General features: G+C 45.0%; 1 long non-coding RNA gene across 1 annotated transcript; it reads right to left on the bottom strand.

Moving 5' to 3' along the window:
• Positions 1–451: 451 nt before the first annotated feature.
• Positions 452–6,403, bottom strand: LOC121602919. The gene is made up of 3 exons (XR_006006536.1): positions 5,806–6,403; positions 5,354–5,697; positions 452–653 (listed from the first exon to the last, which is right to left on the bottom strand). It is a non-coding gene; the product is annotated as an uncharacterized LOC121602919 (long non-coding RNA).
• Positions 6,404–6,795: the final 392 nt, after the last annotated feature.

Here is a 6,795-nt window from a genome sequence, read left to right as displayed (position 1 = left end):
TCATCGTAATAATCCACTTTCCCTTTCTGTTCCCCCCCCCCCCCCCTTCAACCTCGTGCCTGATGATGAAAGATAGTAACTCGGAACAATGTTGAAGCGCACTTTGATAAAGAAACAATAAAGGTACAAGATGTTATCAAGCTAAGTATATACAAAAAAAACCTCCTCTTCCCCCGGGAGCATAATTAGCGCATGTCACTCAAAAAGTATCGAGCATTAAATCAAACCCCTCCTCGTAAATGGCTTCATCATCAGGAGCAGCTCATCTCAGCGTATTGACACCCTCCGGGCAGGGAATCCGGTTCGGAATTCCGGTACTTCCGTTACGAGGTGCAATTGCCGGGAGCAACAAAAACAACCCGGAATGAGAGAAAGAACTATATCGAGCAAGACACGTCGCATTAAACCGGTTCTAACGACCGGCCAGCATAAGAGTCTGGTAAGCAGCCGGGTAGGGTGTACGGTTAAATCATTTATTCCACAGCAGTTCGTTTCGTTCCGACACCGTCACCCGAGCTGTAAAGTGCATCTTCCGGTGCAGGTTCATAATGCGTCAGAGAAAAGGGTAAATTGAATGATTGACGTTTGAGCATGATTTATGAAGTGTGCGTGTGCGTGGATCATTTGCCGCATCGTAATGAGCGCTGGAAGCGCTGGAATTAGAAGAATAAAAACACTGAAGTTGAAGATGAAACGTTCTGCAGATGAAGAGCAAATATGGACACTGAAAATGTCGGTCACCAAAACCCAGGTCCGTTTAAATGTCAAAATGCTTATAAAATCACGTTCATCAAGAACAACCATCCAAAAAAGGGGATCGTTTTCTGGCACAGCAAAACACAAGCACACACACACACGTTCTTCCTATTTTTTTGCTTTATGTAAACTATCACTTTCTGCTGATACAGGCAATTTCAACACCTAACGGGGCTGTGTCCTTAAAGTCCCAAGTCCTGCTTTTTGTTGGCTTGCCATTTCCTCTCCAACAAAACCCTTTGGGGAATTTTGGGTTTTATTGCAAACGATAGGATTCAGCGCGTCGTATCTTGCGAAAACTGTCCCTGTGGTGCCACCAACCATCGGACACTATCGGTGCTTTAATCGTATCCTGTTGTCCCATTCATCCTGAAGGGACTGACGTGAAGTGTGAGGACTCCTCCATGTCGAAGTGGACAACGATATGGGTGTACTTAACCAACAAAAAACAAAAACCCTGGATAGTATAACGAACCTTCCAGAGTGTCCATTGCGGTGTGAAGAGTGTCCCGGAAGCGTTGGCAAAAGCACTTTGTGCCATGTGTTCATGTTCCTGCACCCGCAAACAGAACAAAAAACCAACAAAAAACCCAAAATCGATTGAAAGCATGTTGAAGCGATTGTCCTCGTCCAGCCAGCACTTCCTTCCGAACGCCACCAAAACACACAGACACAAAGGGGACGAACTTGGCTGGACAAAACCTAAATCTGACTAGAACACACCCACTCCTACAACTACTACTAGCCATTTCAAACACATCTGCCTGTCTTGTGCGTCCACCAAACGCCTGATTGTGGTTAGCAACAACTTTACTATTTATTCGCCCGCACAAACGCACCAGGACCTGCTGCTCCTGCTCCTACAAAAGCTTAACTACATAGGGGAAAGCGGGGCAAAATGGGCATATGGGGCAAAATGGGCATATGGGGCAAAATGGGCACCTTCTATTTAAGCATTATTTCACTACAAAGATACATTCCAATGCTCAAAATAAATGCATTGGAGTGTTTAATGAATACCATGTAGGTTTTTTAACTCTGTAATAACAAAAAACAAAAAACAAAAAATACTAAATAAGATTTAGTAATAAATTGATGTATTTTTTGCCACTTCCAAAATAAGCTTTAAGTAATGTCACAGGGATAGGTGAAAGTTATACATGATATGTTTTTAAAGATATGATTATTCCTTACAATTTGTCTGAAGAAAGCAAGGCGTTGAAAAATTGAATGCGTATTTTACTAATATAAAAAAAAAACAATACAAAAATGATTCAACTGGGGCAAAATGGGCCGTTATGCTTGGGGCAAAATGAGCAGATGGTTTTGACATATGGCGTTGTGTGAGGCTATGGTGTTGCATTCGTCCCCACAATAATGCTAACAGGCACAGCTTCTAAAGATTCTAGTTAGTAAATTGAATCGTGTTAAGAGTGTTTTAATTTTGATAACAAATTTTTGGAAGAATTTTAAGGACTTTCCTGAACAGCAAGACAAAAGATAGGACGAGAATACATTTCATGAACCGTACATAGACTACAAAAGCATAGACCATCACCTAAGCGTAGTATTTGTGGCCCATATTGCCCCAGCGTTTTGACGTTTAACGTTTTGTTTACATATGCCCATTTTGCCCCTCGTGTCAAAACAGCTTCTCATAAAACATCAACTTTTATTTTACACTTTTTTCATGTGTTTAACATATTTTCAGGCTATGTGGCAATTTTAATACATAAATAAATGGTGGAGACATGTAATAATGTAAGAATAATTTGTGATTTGTGACACATTCAAAGGAATGTTCAGTAAACTGCTTAACATTCCCTTTTGCTCCACTTTCCCCTACGCGCAACACAGCGTAAGAAAACTCGGAAAACACCGTCCATGCTTTTGTTTATGTCTACACCCGCAAAAGCACTGTGTAATGTGGGTGCAACCACACACACACACACACACACACACACACACACCTGGCCCCAAACAATGGCCATGGAAACGAAACGCAGGCTAAAGGGTGTCCATCATGAACAAAATAACACCACCAAAGCGTTTTCGACACTAACACAGACACGCGCTTTTGGACTCAGGACTGTTTCCACTATGCGGTTTTTGGGGGGAGTTTGTCACCAATTGCGAACAGCGAAAAACTCTATCCGAAATGTGGTCGTTACTAGAAGGGAGACCAGGGGTAAACCAATTTAAACGAATGGAGCTGAGTGCGTCGGGCCAAATAGGAAAAAAGGCAACCAAACAAACTAGAGCATCACTAACACACGCCTCGAAGGATAATAGTTTGTCTATTCCGAGTCCCGCCTGCCGGATACGGATACGGACAGCAGGGCGTGCGAGCAGTTTGTTTGTGCAGCAGAACAGCCCTCTCACATACGATATCCTGCCAACGCCAAGACACCAAGTGCTATGTAATGATGTCGATTATTCATGGCAGAACGATCTACCCTTTCCCGTGGGGTTGCGGGGTAGAGGTTGTGTGCGTGTTTGTGTGTGTTTGTTCCGGTTAGGTTTACAAATATTGCGCACATACAATGTTAGAGCCGCTTTGTTTCTTCTGTGGGATGGGGATGGTTTTGATGAGGGAAACAGCACTTGTAGGTGATTGGTTGGTGTTTTTTTCCCTCTTCGATTCTACCACAACGCAGACAAACTGGAAGGAATAAAAAGGTACAGGATACGCCATAATGACTACTGTCCACCCATTAATGATGTGCACAAAATGGAGCACTTTGTTTATTAACAATATAGCATTTTTGTGTCCAAAAGAAAGGAACAGCTCACTGGGTGTTCTCGGTGGAAACAAATTTCCTAATGATGACCTTTTTACCCCGCCGCTAAAACGAGCTCCATTTCGATTTCTTTTTTCTTTTTTTTTGTTTTTTGTGCCTCACAATGATAATCTCATTAAACAAATTGTACACCTGTCCCAGAACTGGGGTTGAGGTCGAGGGAAAAAAAACCTTTTAGCGCCCCCACTGACGAGCGATCCTTCCGTCGCGACGGATGAGGAACAAACGTGGGACTACCCTTTACAAACTTTCACCATTACAGAGGTCCAGGCAAACGCCATTAGAAAACTTTCTGTGGTTTGTAACAGACAGGGGGTGGTGGGTTGACATTTTCTCCCCAAACGTCCCTTGGTGAATGGTTGTGGATGGAGCGAAAGCACGCGAGCAAGGTGTGAAATCGGTACATTGGGCCGCCCTGGAGGATATTATCGATTTGCCTGCCTGCTTAGCTTCTAGCCACCGCAAGCGACCACAATCGCGAACGACTGTCGCTGAAAGGGACATCACAAAGAGATGACATTAAAGAAGGGTGCATAGAGAATGATGATTGCACGTGTGATGCAATATGCCACACAAAGACGCTTCTCTCGCTTCGCAAATCAAAGACCTTCAAAGTGCAACCGCGTAAGCAAAACACATCGTAAATCAATTCCTTTTTAAATACAACGACGGGATGGGTGTTATGAACCACCGTGTACCATTTAGTGTCATCCTCAACGGTACGTATGTTCAGTTCGTGACGTATAGCTTTACCTCTTCTAACCCACCGGAGTTGCTCTGAACGGAAGTTTACTTTAACGTAGCCACCTTGTTTCGTTGTTCAGCATCAGCGTGTGTTCGTGTGGTCAGTTATGCATCCAACCATGCGCAAACCGCACGACATACGGTGGCGGTTTTGATTGATGCCTCTCGTCCAAGAAGGAACCACAAAACCTACCCCAACTACACATGATGCAACCGACAATGGATGTGTGCCAGACCTTTCGGTACGAAAGATCATACGGCGAGGCATTATCACACGCTTGACAAACGTCAACAACGGCGGCCGACGTCTGCAAAGATATGCCCTTCCAGAGGGCTTTTGCCAGCAAACCGCAACCTTCTTCTAACCCCCTTTCCGCAACCCCTTTTATGGTTCGTAAGCCTCACAGTGTTGGATGTTTGGGAGTCTTTAACCGAAGGGAAGCGGTGTCGTAACATCATCATTAACCCATCAGGCACATCTCGCGTGTCGTCGCTGTCTTCGTCACATGGTCAGGGTGATTTACGATAGAATCTCGGTCACCCGGTAGTCGGGGAGTGGGTATTTGGTGGATGGTAATCATACTACTACTGCCTACTACTACTATTACTCAGTCTTGCCAAACCTCCGCTCACATGCTCCATTAATCAGCTATTCACCCGTGACGTTAGCGGAGAGTTTTGCTGACGCAAAAAAGACACCAAAAGCCGTAGACTTGCACCCGAAATCCATCAAAGTCTTGGTGATGTACAAATTCGTGGCAAATCCCTCCCAATCTCAACCTCTCCCACTGCTCCAAACTCCAACTCCATCATCATAGCTTGCGTTTGGCGGGAAAGGGGAACATCGCACGACGACAACAAGTCGCACTTCATGATGGTTTGGAACGTTCAGGCAACAAAACATGGATATACACTTGTCACACAGGGAGTCAAAAGCTTAGCAAGTGAGTGCTCTCGTGGGCGTATCAATTACCAGGCCTTCTCAACCTCTGCCCCGTCGTCGTCGTCGTCGTCGTCTTCGTCAATCACGGGGTGGCAGCGATTTCTTCTACCTTTTTCGTGCTAGTCGTGTTCAATCCATTTTACGACTGCGTCTGACAGCGTCATCTTTTGGTGAACAAATTAATGCTGGCATATTTTTCGGCACTCCTCAGTTTCCTCATTCTTCTTACTCTAGCGTTCAAGGAGCGTTCTCCATTCCAGAGCAGAGTGTTTCTGGGCAAATCGTTTGTTCCCAGCTAATAGAGCTTACAGAACCAGGCAATAGATTTTGCTCCCTTACAAGGGATGTAGCTCTCTCACTCCTTTGCTTCAATCTTTTCCATCGACACACTCGATAAGCTTCCGGGAATGTTATGTGATTTGGATTCCAGTAGTCTCCAACACAGGTTATTCTCTACAAATAATACGAAAATCAATTAGTGTTCGAAGAACTAATTTCTCCCGTCTTTCACTACTCGCCACAAAAGCTGTACGGGAAAAATTATCTCACAATAAAACATACGCATTATACAAGAAGTAAAACCGCGATCTCCCTCACGATAACTGCTGCCGGGGGCTGGTAGCAGCAAATTAAATTTCTATTTCTCTTCGCCTGCGCGTGCTGCACCCCCCCGTGAAGAATACTCGAGGTCACATCAAACGATGCGAGAAGTTGTACTACACGGCTCGATCGATCGACACCTGGCCATGGTGTCCCGAGAACGCCGCCGCCGCAGCCGCTACATAGTGTTCCTTTTCATCCTTTTTTTTTGACGATCGAAATGTAGCGCGATGGCGTGCAAACCGCCCTAGGGAAACAGTTCCCGGAAAACACGCACAGAAAGCCGACAGCTTTCAACCCCGGGCGTCGGGCGGTGCTGTTCGCGTGCTGTTCGCGCGACCCGCCGGCACGCCATCTAATCATCATCACCTGGCGCCTCGAAGCTTAATGATCACACACGGGACCCTGTCGTCGGTAATTAAGGTCCTTTCGGCCCCTCCCGGTTGGCTCCGGGGAAAAAAGGGTTTCTGTGGTGTTTTTTTGATCCGGTGCCTTGTGCTGGACATTTACCCCATTCGGTCTTACCCTGAAGTGCCGTTTTTCGGAGGTTCGTTACCTTTTTGGGTACTGCCCAGGGTGAGCAGATTGAATGTCCCATGTTTTGTTTTGAGTATCCTTTTACTTATGGACCGCAATTAATCTCGCTATGAGAATCTCAACAAACTTATAATTGCTAGAATCATGTTTCCTCATTGTTACTATACGAGTTTTGTGAAATATTTATCATCTTCTTGTCATCTGTCCTTCCCTAAAAGGAAGATCTTCCCACTCTAATACATTACCATTCCAACGGTTTTACACAGCACAGTGTCGAAATTCTCACCAAACTCGCAACGACTTCCTCTTCCCCATACCCGTTTGCTTGTGCGCAATACCTCCGGGAGACACCGCACTCACCTGGGAACGAGAACAAAAAAAAAAACAAAATAACGAGAGAAAACCATTAGCTAG

Source organism: Anopheles merus, unplaced genomic scaffold (genome assembly GCF_017562075.2).
Source record: "Anopheles merus strain MAF unplaced genomic scaffold, AmerM5.1 LNR4000711, whole genome shotgun sequence".
NCBI lineage: Eukaryota > Metazoa > Arthropoda > Insecta > Diptera > Culicidae > Anopheles > Anopheles merus.
Note: the sequence above shows the minus strand (reverse complement) of the source record. Positions and strands in the feature narration are given on the sequence as shown.